Source organism: Lissotriton vulgaris, chromosome 5 (genome assembly GCF_964263255.1).
Source record: "Lissotriton vulgaris chromosome 5, aLisVul1.2, whole genome shotgun sequence".
Taxonomy (NCBI): Eukaryota; Metazoa; Chordata; class Amphibia; order Caudata; family Salamandridae; genus Lissotriton; species Lissotriton vulgaris.
Window position 1 is genome coordinate 815,830,562 of NC_141693.1, and position 17,042 is coordinate 815,847,603.

The following is a 17,042-nucleotide window of genomic DNA, read 5'->3' on the forward strand; positions in this document are numbered from 1 at the left end:
TCTGGGGCCTTCGAGCGACGCTGTTCGAATGGGAGTTTAGATTGAGTTTTATCCCCTTTCCCCATCGTGCTGAGGCGGCTCTCTGCAGTTCCGCTCCGCGCCTTCCTCCACAGGGGAGGAAAGAGTCCCGATCGATGCTGTGTTCCCGCCACCAGGGACTGATCCGATCAGCCTACCAGGAGGAGTTGCACTGTACCTGGAGGGAAGGTTGTACCAGCCGGGTCGAGACGGGGGCGCCGCGAGACGTGTCCAGGCGGCCAGCGGGGCGGCCACCCCCTGCGTCAGCTGGCGTCCCCGGGCGACCCCGCCCATGGAGAGTGCCCCACCACGTCAGCCCCGGAATGGCGGCACCGTGTCCTCTGCAGGGCGCTTCACCAAGTGTGCTGAGGAAACAATTTTTTCCACCCCCGAGCTGGTTCCAGTTCAGCATTGCAACGTGCTCTGCGGTGCCTGGCCTCTCTGGTGCTTTTCAGGCCCTACAGTATGGGCCCTGTGCAGAATAGCCCGTGCAGCCTGTGGGAGTGTTCTCACTGGAGTCTGTAAGGCCGCGCCACTGCCTGCATGCGATCAGCTCCGCCAGCCGCGGCCTGCGCGAAGGGCGAGGGGGCCTCAGCAAGCGCCAATACTCTCCCAGATCACCAGATCACACTAACCGGCCTTAGAGTTCTTTCCAGCCCCGGGGGCACTCGCCAGCCCTCCAGTATGTCAGAGGTAGACTTGATTGTTTTATGCTGTCCACTGTACGGCTGCCCAAGGACACCCCCAGTGCCGTGTAATGTCTCCCGGGCTCCGCTGCGCCGTCCGCTTCCCGCTGTGTTCTGGGCCGTCAGTGTTAATGCAGAGTGCTCCCCTAGGCGTCCGCTGCACTCAGGGCCTCCCCCACTCACCGCTGCCTTCGCCCGTGCCCCAGCTTGTTGCAGTCTCAGCCAACTCACAGGTCCGCGGCAGCACCGGTCCTAGTGGTGTAGGGACGCTTCACGTCAGGTGAAGCTGGTCGGGGTCGGCTCCACGCTAGTTCGGGGCTCTGCGGCCTCTGCCGCCGAAGTTTCAAAAGCGCACTGCCCCAGCTCCGGCCGCCAGACTTCTCCCAAGCCAGGCTCCGAGTATGCTAGTGGACCTTAGGGATTGTGCACCGTCTACAGCAGTCTGCGGGCACCGTTTTTAAAGGGTAATTTCAGGACATAGCGGATGATGCCGCAGAGCTCGGCACTCAAGCGTCCACCATCGACGCCGGCAAGCTCCGCCCGATAATATACAAATCTTAATCACAGTTAAGGAACAGAGGATAGCTTTGGTCAAAATTAATGTATTCATAAAACCTCTTGCCAAATGTAAATACTCAGGTCACATTTCAATAAGCATCAGATGCACACACGCTCCCCTGGTGTATTTATAAGTGAACATGGTTACATAGCCATATCATTCAGAACCATTTCTTAATTACAGTGTTCATAATTATATGATAATAGTGTATTTACACATGAAGGTGAATATAAAATCATTTAGACATATACATGTACATTTTAGCCTAGTATTACGACTACTATGCTCAAGTCACACAGGGGCTTACCTAGGGATACACTACAGCTGTCCCATCTGCCATATGCAAATGCTCCCCTGGTGTGTTTACAATTGGACATTGTTGCAGAGCCAAATCGTTGTGAATCATTTCTTAATTACAATTTTCATTCTTATATATTAACGGTCTATTTACTCATAAAGGTGAATATAAAATCATCTAGACATATATATGTGCATTTTGACAATTCTATGCTCAGGCGACGCAGGGACTAGCCTAGGGGTACACTAGAGCTGACCCATCTGTCTTGCAGTTTCCTCCTTCTCCATGAGCCCATCCTGCACTGAGTTCAGAGAGTGTTTCCATCTGCACTCTTTGTAGTTGAGAGACTTAATAATGGATCCTCCCCTTGCATTTGGAATGATTTTTTCTACTACTAGCCACCTGATGTCTTCAGGTGTGTGATTGCATGTGCTGTAGTGTTCTACTGAGGGGGCTCCCACTGTTCTGCACCTGATTCTGCTCATGTGTTGTAAAATCCTCGTTTTTACTCTCTGGGTTGTCTGTCCAATATAGACTTGTGGGCAGAGGCAGAAAATGGCGTAAATTACGTATGTACTGTTGCAACTTGTGAAGTGTGTCAGCTTAAATATTATGTTGTTATGAGTAAAGTCAATTCCTTCTAGGCAAAAATCACAGGCCTTACAGCCTCCACATTCACGATGTCCGATCACTGGTGGGAACCCCAGGAAGTTTCTCAAGTCTGGTTGTTTTGGAGGTTCCGGGAATGCTTTCACCACTGCATCCTTCACGTTCTTTCCCCTTTTTTTTTTTTTTTTTAAATGTTTTTATTGGTATTTACAGGTTACATATATTAACAAAACATATAGACTTGACGTTCTTTGAAGGATCATTGCGTCGGGCATTGTGATGAGTTTAACGGTTCAACTTTGTTCGTCCGGATGGACTGGCTCACAAGTAACATGTAACACTTATTGTCACCATTGGCTGGTTCTTAGTTAGAACATAAAACATAAAACATGGAGTGGTGGTGGTTGTTTGTGACAGAAAATCCCGACCAGCTTAGACGTTTGGTTATGCTTTGTTTCACCTTTCACCTACCACCAGATTCCAATATTTACGTACGATCTTCTTAATATCATTACTCTTGGTATTAAATGTCGTGACACATACAATCTTGTCTGTCTCCCTGGCTTTCTGTTTGGTTGTGAACAGCTGGTCTCTGTGGCAGTACCATGCTCTCTTCTTGGGCCGTTTCAGAAAGCCCCTTGGGTAACCTCTTGCTTGCAGGCGTGTCGTCAGTACCTCTGATTCCCTAAAGAAATCTTTCCTCTGGGAGCAGTTTCTTCTTAGTCTCAGATACTGCCCATAGGGCAAGTTATCCCTCAAATTCCGGGAGTGGTGTGAACCGTATATCAACAGGGTGTTTCTCTCCATAGGTTTTTGATTGGGGTCGCAGTACAGCTGTCCTTCCTCTGCCCTGAAGGTGAGATCTAGGAAATCAATAGATTCACTGTTGTGTGCCATTGTGAATTGTATATCTCTGTTCTTATTGTTCAACCATGCATGGAATTCCATCAAATCACTCTCTGTCCCTGACCATATCATTATAACATCATCGATGTATCTTTTCCAGATTTCAATTTTGCTAAGGTATGGGTTAAGTTGGTTGGTCAGGTGTTCCTCCTCATAGCTAGCCATAAACAAATTAGCTAGTCTTGGGGCATATGTAGCACCCATGGCCGCCTCCTTGCATTGGTAGTAGAACTGTCTCTTGAATATGCAGTAGTTCCTTTTCATTGCTGTTTCTAGAAGTGAGATCACGAAAGTAGTTGGGATCCAATGGGGTCTAGGTCTTAGTTCCAAAGTGTTTCTGATCACCTCCACTGCATCATCCTGAGGGATAGATGTGTATAAAGAGCACACATCAAGGGTGACCATTATTTGGTTTCTTCCATCAAAAGGTTGGCCTTCTAGCAATTGTATTTTATGCATGCTATCCCTCACATACGACTTTGTATCGGGGACACATGGCTGAAGGAAATAATCAATAAAGTGGTTAGGCGGTTCCAAGACTGATCCACACCCCGATAATATGGGTCTCCCAGTGGTTCCTCCAGTTGTTTATGCACTTTCGGTAGGGTGTAAAGAGTCGGGATCCTTGGCTCACATTGGTTCAGGAAGTCTCGCTCATGTTGGCTGAGGTAACCCTCATCCATTCTCTTGTGTTGTGTCCTCTATCTGCTGCTTGATCTCATGTGTGGGGTCTTTTCCAATTTTCTGGTAGCTCTCCTGGACCTGTAGTTGCTGCTCAATCTCACAGACATAGTCCTCAACATTCTGCACCACGATCACCCCCCCCCCCCCCCCTTGTCAGCCGCCTTGATCACTATGGATTCATTATTGCCAAGTGTAGTCAATGGCAATTTATCTGTCTTACTGGTGTTGTATCTGATGTAGTTCTTCTCGTGCAGCAAGTGCATGGTATCTTCTAAAACAATCTTCTCAAATGCAAGTATCCTGTCTGACATCAAAAATGCTGCAGGTGTAAAGGTTGGTTGAGGTATAAAGGTTGTAGCAGCTTGGGAAGGTGAAAAGGTGTTTTTAGAAAAAATGTATTTCAGTCTTATCTTCCGGAAGAAACGTTGTAGTTCAAGATTCACTTGAAATGAGTCAGGTATGGAGGTTGGTACAAAGGATAACCCCTTGGATAGAATATTCCTCTCTGCCGGTGTCAAAATGTGATTCGATGGATTCATTATTGGGTCAAGGGCATCCATTGTTATTGCAGTCTGGTGTACTAAAGTCGTTGTAGACACAGTCTCAACTCTGTCACTAGATATTTCAACTGTATGGTTCACTTGCCTCATTATAGTATCTGTGTGGCTCACAGGTTGTATTCTGCTTGCACTTAGAGTGGTATCATCTACCTGTGGTGTGGTCAGATAATGAATGAAATAACTTTGTGTTAAACATGGGTCTACCATCTGTACGTTTGCCTCCTCGTGGAGATCTCCCCATGTGTCTCTGGTTGATAAAACCGGACCCTTGATGTTCCCTGTGTGTTCCTTCCCCTGCCCCATCTCCCAGTTCTGTTGCCTCCCCCCACCTCTGTTGCCCCGGGTGTAGCTGTCCCCTATAAAATGGGACCCCTGATATTCCTGATTACTTGTTGACGATCTTTCTGCCTCAGAGTCTGAGCTGCTTCCTACGGAGGAGTCAAAGAAGGTATTGTACCTTCTGGGGCCTTGCCTCCCCCTGTTTGAAAAGAACCCTTGGTTATCCTGTTGGTAGTAGTGAATCGTGAATCGACTGACTAACCCAAGGTAAGCGCTACATGTAGCCTTCTTCTTGTTACACGTGTGTATTATCAACACACTAGATAGTTTAAGGGCATATGCTAGAGACTGAACGAGCGATTTCCTGTAATGTGAGATGTCAGCATTGGGTTTGCTTCTTCAGAAACGCTGACCCGCTCGAGTGGCGAATTTTTCTATAACTAAGCAGACCTCCCAATGCGGGGGTTTTATTTTATTTTAAAGAAACTCAATAGAAAGTTTACAATAGAAATCATATTACTCACAGAGGTTAGCCATTCACAGCAGACGCGATTTCGATTAAGTGACTGTCTTTGTCTATTGGTGGGAAATCTCACAGGTACCACTAGATAGAGTGAGGAGACCGCACTAATAAAGGTCCTTTCTCTTCTTCCCAGAATGATTCCGCACTGGGCACAGATGATTTAATCTTGACTTTGAAGCTTTCTGTTCTAATCAAGTTACAGCAGGTGAGTGGTAGGCAACAATGGAAATCACTCGTGACCAAGATGAGTCACAGACGGGTCACTAATGCCATTACCTGCTTTTTCAAAGAACGGCAACCTGTGGGAATCAGACCCTAGACCTTCTTTATAGACAAGTGATCCCGTCACTTCTTCTGCCTGGGAGCACCCTCCTTGGGCACCCAGAGGTGAGTCCTGGAATGTTTTTCTTGCCAAACCAAACATTTTCATAATTACATATATCCATACCTGACTTTAAATAAATCTTGTTCAACAGGCTGCTCACTCGGCCCCACCCTTTCCCTGCCCCACAGTCCTGATGAAGACCTGCAGTGACCCATGAATAGTGCCGTAAAAGGGTTGAAACGTCGACGAAAAAACATTTGGATCATCTTTATGGCATTCTGTGGCATAGCTAACGGACATAGCCCACAGTAGCAACTAAACAACGAGAATTTGACTGACCAAACACCCCCTTCCCCTCTCCCCACTGTATATGAAGTCACAAATGTACGACTGCACAATACATCACTGAGCACTTGAATCTCACTTTTTCACAAATTGATACGCTGTTTTTCAGCAGTATATTCAAATTGTTTTCAAATGCAAATAGAGTATTAATGAATGCGAATAATTTATATAAAATACTTTGATATACCCGACATGGTTTGGATTTAATTAATTTTTTGGGCTTTTGGCTTGTTTTGATTGTCCCAATTGAAAAGAAATGAAGTGCTGAGTTAATTCAGTAATTTGTGGAAGTAATTTGTTTGACCCCGACAGAACCATTGTTTACATACTTTAGTATTGCCCAGGTTCTGAGGGATACTGGGTTACCCCATTGTAGCTTAATAACCCAATCCAAAGTTATCACTTATTGAATGTAATAAGGTAACCAAGTGTTAGTCTATGGGAGAGAGATGGGCCTTGCAGCAGTGATAACGACTTTATGAGTTTTTCACTGGTAGGACATGAAAAACTCAAACACACATCCTACATGTTAAATACAATGCACCCTGCTTTATGAACCTTTTGTGCCTACCTTAACCTTAGGAGTGACTTAAAGGTAATCTTTTACTGTAAGATGAAATGCTACTATCTGAATGGGAAAGGATATGCATTTTGTTAAACCAAACAACAGCAGAATAATATTAGTTTAGGATAACATTTCAAATGATACTTGCACTGTCAACCCAGACCTAAAAATCCATGTAGATTAATGACTAGCCTTCTCCCATCTGTTCTGCTGCCAGAAAAAAACACCATAAAATGACATGGTAATATCTTTACAATCCCAAGTGTCTCGTAAAGTTCAAACTCAGGCAGCTGGATATATAAACAAAATGATCACAGCTGTGTGGAGGGCAAGCATTTTTTGTGGAAGCACACAACTTCCACCCAATCAAAGCATGTACTAGTGACAGTACTGTCAAGCCAGACCATAAAAAAGAACGTTTAGGCCTGGCAAATGGTTTATTTTGCCAAGTCCAGGCCTCTGACATGGTTTAAAGGTCTACTTTATTGGGTGACACAATAAGTGCTGCTAGTAGCTTTTTAGTTACAGACCCTGAGAACATGTGGTACCAGTTTAATAGGGTCATAAACATAAATGAAATGTGCTAATTAGGTGTGGGGCAATTTTACTATGTTTAAAGGAAGAGCTCCAGCCATTTTCCACTGGTTAGCAGTGATAAAGTGCACAGAGTACTAAAGCCAACAAAACAAATCAGCAACACAGGAGGAGTGAAGGCAAAGGTTTTTAGGAATACGACACCAAGGCTGACCAGTCTAACAGTAACGGTCAAGCCCCACTCAATTTTTGCAAACCTGTTTCTCATCAACAACACTTTTTCTAGTTTGCTGGAACTTGTGTGTGATGTGCAGAGAAGCTGACCCATGCTCCTGTTCACTTTCTCTGTAAAATGCAATAGCATGCTATCAGCTGCAGTTTCTTTATTTGGGTGTGGGGGCATCGTCCCCGTTTGTTTGCCCCATATTAAATCATTTTAGCTGACTGTTTTCATTTTGTTTTTTTAGCCACAGTGTACCCTGCATGACCTGGGCAAAGATTTCCTTCAAAGGGATTGAGGCTGGTGTACATGGGGGCTGACTGACAGGTCAGCTTCTGGGCCTCCTTGGGATGAAATGGTATGTCTGGTTAGACGGGTGCCCTGCTCTACCCATCCGACATGCGCACTTCAACCCTTGCCTACATGCATAATGGATGGGGGAATCCGGGGGATTGTTGCCATAGCCCCCAAATCTCCTTTGGAGCACTGGCAGTGCCTGGCCTTTGTCAATCCTCATGCTGCTCTGATGCTGTTTTCTAACATAAAATGCAAAGGAGCAGCGTCTAGATTGGCTAGGAGTCACGTGGGGTGGGGCTGAGGGCCGACCTGGTGGTCTCACTCACAAGCCTCGTTCAGTGCTTGCCTGGAGGTGCTGAGTAAAACCACCCTCTGCTTTTGAGGAGTTTTGAGAACAGGGGACAGAAATAGTTGGATCTGATAATTATGTTTACATCATCCTGTTGGGCAACAAGCATATCACGCCCGTAATGGAGCAAACATTGCAGAAAAGGTATTGTTTGCATTATAGAAGTGTGAAGATGTACACAGTCCAGTTCTTATGGATAAGGATTTAACCTGAATTATGGTTGGTAACACTTTGTATGTGACGGGTCAGGTGGAGAATGTGGGTGCGGCTTCCTCACTATAATCACTGGTGGTGACCAGCCCATAGATCTTCCCCACTACCATGGCATACCCCTATACTGGGTCTCAATGGCCCTCCCTTCTTCATTCACAAGGGCGTGCTTCGCAGTAAGGCTTGTTGGGGCTGTGTCTAAAAAGGCAACAGTCCTCCTCCCCATGGCCTTACAACTCGAAAAGACCTCCCACCCAGTCCGGCCTGGACGATTCAGCGGCTGTAATTTTGCCATCTTTGCTTAGCTGCTTCGGTGTCTGGGGGCCAAGGTGTTACCAGTGACGCTTAATGCATACTGGCTGATCTTTACCCTGATGTGCCTCCAGGCGGGTTGAGAAACCCACTGAGCCTTGTGAGTCTCTAATACTGCAACAGTTTCTGAAGACAGAATCAGCTGTAGTTCATAACACAAGCTCCAGGGCTGGCGAATACTTTAGCCATTTTCTCTCTAATACCAAACATTTTTTAGGTGCACTGCTATGGCAGTCTAGGGATACATGATGTGATTGTATATCTTATTAAAGAATATAGTGCAACTGTCAAACAGATTATAAAGGCTCATTTTGGTTTAATCCATGTAAAACATATCCAGCATATGATTATACCAGGAAAATTATGTACCACACAAACGTATTGTTCTAACACCACCAGGAGTTTATGTGCCTCTACATCTTTACCTTCAGTGGAGCATAAATATGCATTTAGTCCACATTACAAATAATGCACTTGATGCCATTGTCAGCTCCTATATGACATACCTTCTGTGACAACGTGCATGGCTTATGTAAAATGTGTTAATCTTCACCCAATTGTGTGATCACATATGCAATTTCATTTGATCTTTGTTGTTAAAACTTTCCTAAAAACCAGAGTGAACTATTTCGAATAATTTATTCTATCTTCAACAATTTTAACGTAACTGTTCCAAAGGACCACTAGTTCTAACTCAGAGAGGTAATGTGCCCTGTCGTAACAAGGATGGGATGGCACACGTCACGCACAAGCGTGAAAACCCACTCATCACTTGCAAGAACCAGAAGGATCAGAAGTAAAGGTTATTGGAGGAACACCAGAGCAGGTGATTCTCTCATGAATGTGAGGGTGAGAATGTCGTGGCGGTGGTGTGTGTCTACATCTGCACGGGTCACATTCGAAACTAATCACAAGTTACCTATGATGTTTTTTAAGAAAAGAGAGTCCAGTACAGCAAAAGGCGTATTATTATACTAATTTATATGCATCAGTGTAGCCAATCTGTGTCCCGGTTTCTAGTTTCATCCCTTAAAAGGATCGCCTACCATATGTTCTATTTAGTTTTACAACATAGAGAACGGACTACATTGTAATCTCTTGCGGACATCATGAAATGGCAGCATTTATGAATAAGAAAACAAGGGTTGCAGGGGAAGAAGGTGCATGTATGAGATGAACTTTGAATATAAATGAACACTTGACTTTAAATATTCAATGAAAACAGACATTGTTTCTGCCCCATCTTTGAGTATGCCAAAATGCTACTTTGATCGAAAGCAATTCCAAAATATGCAACTTTAAATCTGTTATAACTTTGATTATTAACTGTCACTAAACAGTTGTAAATGAGAAAATCGTTGCAGCAATAGAAGTGCAGCATCATGTTATCAGCACTTTTGATTTTTAACCAACGTTCATGAAAAGAAAAGACGGGCACACTAGACAGACACTGACTGGAAATCTATACATGCAATGGGCGCTAAAATAAAATGTCAGATTTCATAGAAGTAAAGGGTGTTGTATTTTAATCGAGCAATTCAAGAACACCCTCGCTTGCGAGTCGCAGGGGCATATTTGAATGTTTTGTGACCAGAATGCAGTAGCAAAACATTAATGTTTTACTGACTCCGTAAAGGAGGTGGTAACCCATATGCAAACAAGTAGTGGTCTCCAAGGAACCCCTTCCCCTTTGTGAATGTGAGCGCCAAAGTTTTTAGGTCGAGCCTAGCGCAGCGCGCATGTGCTGCTCTAGGAGATGACCTCTTGGAATCGGTCTGCACTTTTCTGAAACATGTGCATGTGGCTTTTTTTGCAGTAATTGTATTGGCCTTTGTGTTTGTCATTCAGAAAAGAAAGCACGCAATTGGCCAAGAGCTGGTACATGTCCCACATTTTTCTCAAAATATTGACTCCTACGCATCCACCTTGTGGGAGCTAGCAGCGGCACGCAGATCCATCTGTTTCTAATTAGAGTGGCTGCACTTATTTACATTTTCCTGTCTTGCGGTCGCTTTCACTTTTGTGCTGTGCGGAGGTAGGTTACACTGTTGCAGTAGCACATCATTTGGCTGCCACTTTTATTAGTCTCAAAAGAATGAATTTGGACGACAAAGTACAAAATAAAATACAAGCCAGCGCAGTCCAAAGTCCTGTCTACATCCATCAATGTAATATCATCGGGACATCTTTGCCTGCTGTGCGTGCATTCTTTGTGTTGGCTCCGCAGCAGCCCTTTCTCGTTTTGCAGAAGAATAACAAATCTTTTACAATTGACCACACACTGTTAAAAACAGACAAGTTCTGCGTAGACTGCTAAGCACCGTGTATTGCAGACTGCAATCACACAGTGGCAGTTATGCGATTCCTCAGATGCCCCTACAGTGACTGCTAAATCATTGGGCACAGAATGTGATTCTTCACATGAGTGTAGAAATGCGGGGCATCCTTGATTAAAATATGTTTTCAGCAAGCATGTAGTCACAGGCCCTGAAAGGGATCCTGATTGATGAAAAGTTGAGTGATTGTCAAGTTCATACTTCAGAATGTTATTTTCTGTGTCTTTTGTCTCTGCTGATTATTACTAACTCTTGCAAATTCTAGAATTCTCTGTTGAAGCATACTCCAGTTTTTCTCTCCCTCTTTTTCTATGGCATGTCCCTTCCCCTTTCTCCCTCTTCCTCATTCAGAAAGCAAGTTCAAAATCTGGTGGGCCAGCTCCACCTTTCATTTGTCAGTTTCAGTTGTCAGAACTCCTCTAAACACCTAATTTTGCTATATTTTACTACTAAATGGGCAGTCAAATTGCAGTTACCTTGCAGTTGAAAGAGGCTTTATTTAGATGGTGCAGCAGGTGTAGTGACACTGAGGCCCAAAGCTGTAGGAGCCCCTCTTACCACCAACTATTGCAATATTTTACTACTAAACAGGCAGTCACAAGTGCTCTACAACATAGCTTAAACACATTAACAAAGCCAATAGCTCTGGCAAAACACATATAAGGTCCCAAAGGCGAGACCTATTGGCTATGCCAATGCTTGTTTAAGAGCTGGAAGTGGTCTCACTGACCTCTGCCTACTCCTAAAAAAATGAAAAGAAATCGTTCCATATTTCTTTTTTTAATGCATCCCATTTTCCTTCAATGAAAATGGGCTGAATTAAAAATAAATGCTTTATTTAAAAAGCAATCACAGACATGGTGGTCTGCTGACCCCACCATTCTTCCCATTACAGGCCATTCCCAATGGGCACAATTTGCGTCCTGCCTCATGAAAATCGATGAGACAGGTCAATTGCAACCCCATTAGGAATCGCAAACAGTGTCTGAGACACTGTTGTTCAGCACAATTTGTGAGTTCCTAATTACGAATTGCAAAAAGTTGCAAATACAAACTTACAAAATGTTTTCTTTGTACGTGTGCCCGCAAACCATTTAAAATCATGTAAACAAAAAATAAATGTATTATTTAAAAATTGCACAAAACTAGAGCACTGTTACACTGAAGAGTGCGGCAGAGGAGTACTATGCAAAAGGAAGTCACAAGCAATTAACATCTGGGTGTAGATTTCGTGACACCTGATCAGGTCTTTCTGCTGAATCAGTATTAGAGAAGGAGCCAACAGCAGCCACTGAATTATACAGCACCCCACTCAGCACAAATCACAACCATTGGCTCAAAAGAGTGCTCTGTGTAGCAAGTAGAGTAACTGCAGTCGTAAAACAGTACACAGCACAGCGCCAAGAGCAGGCAATGCATTAAATCAGTCCCAATATAATGCAAAGACCAACTACTGTGTTAAAACAGCACTCAATTCAGCGGCAGTAGCAGCCCCAGATTTAATTCGGTACCCCCAATATAGCACCAAGAGCAAACCGCCAGTGTGAAAACATGGCCAGATACAGTGCTGGGATCAGTTCATACTTAAAAAGCGCCAAGGAATGTCACTGCTAAAAATCAAAATAATAAAATAAAAGTAACCAGTGAATTTAAATAGCACAATGCAGCACCTCGACTGGCCTCTTCCGGTACATCCCCTGAATTAGACGTACAGTGCCTAGTAGGGTTCCGCACTGCCTTTTAATGTTTATTCCTTGCTATCTCATTGCGTCCAGTCCGACAAATCACAATAACTTGTATTTCCTCAGTAGATTTCATTTGTAAAGGAATGTAAATAAGTAAAGATACCTGTGAGGTACTCAGCATTGTTATCTCAAAGTCTGTTATGAAGTTATCTGGTTATACTGAATAAGCAGTTTCCTACATCATTATCATATGAAATCTCTTCATTGATATCATAACTACAATTTCAGAATTGCCTTATTAACCTTCTTACTTTTTCAAATGTGCTTGAAAATGCACCATTTGCCCACCATTTTTTAAAAATTTACTCGGTGGGAGAACCCCCAAGAGTCCTCTTATGACAGGCAGGCTTGCTCACTATGTTCGCTCGCCGCATTTCACACGTCCCAAACTTTTCCACCCACCACTTTCAAATGTCACCAGCCACCACTGCATGCCATATTATACTAGCATTACTGAACTTATGCACTCATACACATTCGCAGCATCATACATATCAAAGTTTCAGTTGGAGTCATAAATGCCACAAGGAAAAGAATATTTGTACCCAGATAGCTGGAGGGGAATCTTTCATGTAAGTATTTAAATAGACTCTTTGCCCCAGTTCATGGTTTAGTGGTATAAGTCTTGATTTTCTCATCCAAAGAGCAATGTGGATTACTATCCCTTCTTGATGTATGAAATAGCTGGAGTAGCTCTTAAACCCAGATTATGTTCTTGGTTTATCCTTGATATTGGGAATCTGGCAGGCTCTTGACTTCAGAGCAAGCTCCATCCATCAAGCTGACATCCTGGGAATCCGTAACGTCTCCTGGCCTAATGACAGGTGCAGTCAAGCTCCTAAAAAGGCAGGTAGGTATCTTTCTTTTTGAAGTCACAACAGCAATGGTGACATGCAAGACCACACCTGAGGCCTAATTTAGAGTAGGTTAGATGACCCATCCTCTGGTGAGGTCAATGGAGGGTATTGTCTCCACTCTCCTGGAAGAGGACCATCCACTATATTTAATAGTCCCCAGCATACAATAATAATAATAATAACAACGTTTATAAAGCAAGACAGCTACCTCAAATAGAGGTGTCCCGGCGCTATAACAGGCAGACATGAGAGGTGCATAACCAAAAGTTCTAGGCATGGCTAAAAAGCCAGGTCTTCAAGGTGTTTCGGAATACAAGTTCAGATTGGATCAGGCTCATATTAGTCGGCAGGGAATTCTACAGACTGACCGCCACCACCGTGAAGGATCTCCCCATAAAGGGTGACTTAGCGAAGGGAGATTCACAGATCAAGTTCTGAGAGTTGGACCTCAATGATCATTTTTTCTGGTAGAGGCATAACCTGTTTTTACGGCAGCTGGGACATCTGCCATGCAGCGCCCAAAAGGCCATGGTCAAGGCCTTGAACTTGATCCTTTTCACAACTGGCAGCCAGTGGAGCTGTCTTATATGTGGAGAGATGTGGTGCCTATACGGAACTCGCCTAATTAATATCGCAGACGGATTTTGTACCATCTGTAATCTTTTAATCAGATAGGCGGGTAATCCCAAGTATAGACAATTTGCATAGTCCAGCCAAGATGTCACTGTGGCATGGACAATGACTCTACAACACTCCTCCGGTAGTAAATGTAGAAATTTCCTAAAGCTTCTCAACTTAACAAAGCATGAGGTGGCAACATGCCGTACTTGTGTTGGGAATGAAAGATACGCTTCCCATTTTACACCCACGTTTTTTACTGTGATTGCTGGTACAGGTGAGAGCCCATTTCTGCTGGCCACCAAACTCCGGCTGCCGAAGGAGATGCCTTGCCAAAGAACAACACCTCTGTCTTCTCTGCATCAAGCTTAAGTTTATTGTTGTTCATCCAGCAGGAGATGTCCTTCAAAAATCCCTTAAACCTAGTGAAGGAGTCAGCCGAATGAAGGAAAACACCAGCTGGGTGTCGTCTGTGTATGATATTGCCTTCACTTCCCAATTTGCTATGAGCAAAAACAGGGGGCCAGATAGGTATTGAAGAGCAGCAGGCTCATGGCCGAACCCTGCGGTACCCCACACCACAGTGGCTTAGGTTCCGACTGAAAGGGCTGGAGAGGGACCCTCTGCATACGTATTTTTAAGATAGGACTTTAGCCAGGTGAGGACCATTCATTCCAGAGCCATTGATTTGAGTCCATCTAACAAGATTTGGTGATCCACAGTGTTGAATGCTGCGGACAGGTGCAAAAGCACAAGCATTGCTGATGCTCCTGCGTCCACAGTCATTCTTACTGACTCTGCCACCTCCAACAGTGCAGTCTCAGTACTAATAGCGGACCAAAAACCGTACTGCGTGTCATGCAAAATGTCATGCCCTTCAATAAAATTAGCCAGCTGGCTCTGTACCATCTTTTCCGACATCTTTGCTGGTGCTGGCAGTAGTGAGATCGGGCGATAGTTGTTAAGCTCTCCCGGATCCACATTGGGCTTTTTCATAAGGGGTAATAGCAACGCATGTCTCCATACATCAGGGAAAATGCCCATGGATAGTGAGGTGTTCCATGTATGATTCAGAGCAGGATTCATCAGGTGAGCCAGAGCCCTGCACAATTTAGGGGGGCACGGATCCTCCGGGGACCCTGAATTACTTCTCAGGATCCCTGCCAGGGATTCCTGTTGGGAGATAGAGAGAAATGTCAAGAAAGTATCTTCGGTATTTCGGATTCCCACTCCTTCTGTTTTACCTGTCTTTATCACCGTTCTGAGGGTGTTATAGACTTTCAAGATTTTACCATCAAAAAAGTCTGATAGCTTTATACACAATGAGGGGGATTGCTGTATCGTGCTTTCAAGCTCCGCTGGCTTGATAAAGGAGCTGACTAGCCTAAAGATTTCCTTGCTTCAAGGATCTTGTTCTCTTCTGTCGATCTGTTGCTATGGTGGTGACTCCATTGAAAGTGGTAAAGCTTTGTTAATGTTTTATGCCAAGCAAATCTATGGATGGGTTAAGCTGACAAATTCTAGAATCCATCCACTCAGAGGATAGCTCACAGTCTGAAGAAAACTGCCAATAGACACAATAGATAGATTCCATTGCGCACCCTTAGGAATCTCCCTTTGAGTTGTCTCCTTCATTCTTTATGAAGCACAGTGCTCTTTTAAAAGGGGGAAGTAATAAGTGACCAAAGAGAGGAAGTATTATGCTTCTAGTCAACTTTATTTTGCTATTTCAGTATCCATGCAATGTGGTAGCAAAATTCGCTCCACACTCCAGTCATAACTAGAGGACAATAATGAATGTACTTCTCATTAGTAGTTTTTTTGTTAGCCATGTTGGCCGGCCCCCTCAGATTTTGTTCTGCTTTTTCAAGAACAAACTCCCAAAAGTAGTAATTCACTATTGAGAAAAAATAAAACCTTTGAGCCAGATGTGCAGGGAGTTTTCTGCCTGTGGATGGGAGTCACTGAGTGGATTCCCTGCGCTCATGTTGCACTTAGACATCTAGAGGAAGGAAATTTAGTGATGGTCACACTGCTCTAAAAAGCGCAGGGCCACAATTCTATGGTAGACAACCTCACAGGTCCGAACTTTCCAACAGCGAGCGAGATGTGGTTCTTCTGGCATCAGGAAACCAGTGTTTCCCCCAACTAGGGCAGGTGAGCTATGCGTTTTGTGGGGCCGGTGCACTGACATTTCCCAACAGTGCTCCGGCTCCACCAAACTCTAAACAACATCCATGGGCCCAGACTGGAGAGACAATGGCAGGCACATTGATGTTCAACTCCTGGGCCTGTGTCTCAGTGTTCAAATGCAGTGGCGGCTCCTCCATAGGGGCGTGGGGGCATCGCTTCACTGCTTTCTCGCAGTGCGAGAAGCAGAAACATTAAATGGTAAAACTACCATTTTTATGTTTCTGCTTCTCGCACTGCGAGAAAGCAGAAGTGTCTGGTTGGGGGCAGGTGGGTGGGCAGTCCTCCTCAAGGGCATGGGGGAGTGGCTTGCCCACTGTTGTGGGTACTGACTGTTTGGTCGGCCTCAGGGCCGACCAACTAAGCCATGCGCACTCCCCCTTTTTAGGTCTGTCCTACGCATGTGCTGCAGAGGAAAAAGACCTTTAAAAATCGATTCTGTTTTGCAGTCAAAAACGTGCATGCATTGCATTGCTTTGAATGGCAACGCGGGCACGTTTGGTGATTCCCTTGCGGGAACGAGCTTTCAAACCATCTGTTTGTAGTTAACAGATGGTTCCTGCTCGCTCACGCAAGGGAAACAGGCGCAGGCCCCCTCCTCTCTCCCCTCCCCCTGCTGCCTCTCGTCAAACCTATTTTTTTACTTTGAGCGTGCACGCTTGTTCTTTTTACCTTTCCCTTATCTTTGCTCCCTGCCTGTGTCCCTGTCTTCCTCCTTCCCACTCTCTGGGGTTTTCTTAGCCATTCACTTTCCATTCTGTCCTCCTCCTGTTTTTGATCTCACTGCCTATCTCCGTCTCTCCCTACCCGTCTCTCACCCTCGTTCCCTTGTTTCCACTCTCAGTACAACTCTCCCCCTTTCTATTTTAATTCCCAGTACACGTTCCCTTTCAGCCGGTGGGGGCATCTCCCTCTCTCTGTCCCCGACTCTGCAGCACACACAGCGCTGGCTGCAGTCAGCACTCTTACCACTGATGAGACCCGCATGCTCCAATGTCAGGCCCACAGCCCTGCCAT

The 17,042-nt window shown here is 44.6% G+C and overlaps 1 protein-coding gene and 1 non-coding gene across 2 annotated transcripts in view; one reads left to right on the forward strand and one right to left on the reverse strand.

Moving 5' to 3' along the window:
• LOC147711627 (beta-microseminoprotein-like) overlaps positions 1 to 17,042 on the forward strand; it is a 350,695-nt gene that overhangs the window by 87,376 nt on the left and 246,277 nt on the right. The gene's annotated exons all lie outside the window — the stretch shown is intronic.
• Positions 8,972 to 9,070, reverse strand: LOC147711628 (small nucleolar RNA U13). The gene has a single exon (XR_015296201.1). It is a non-coding gene; the product is annotated as a small nucleolar RNA U13 (small nucleolar RNA).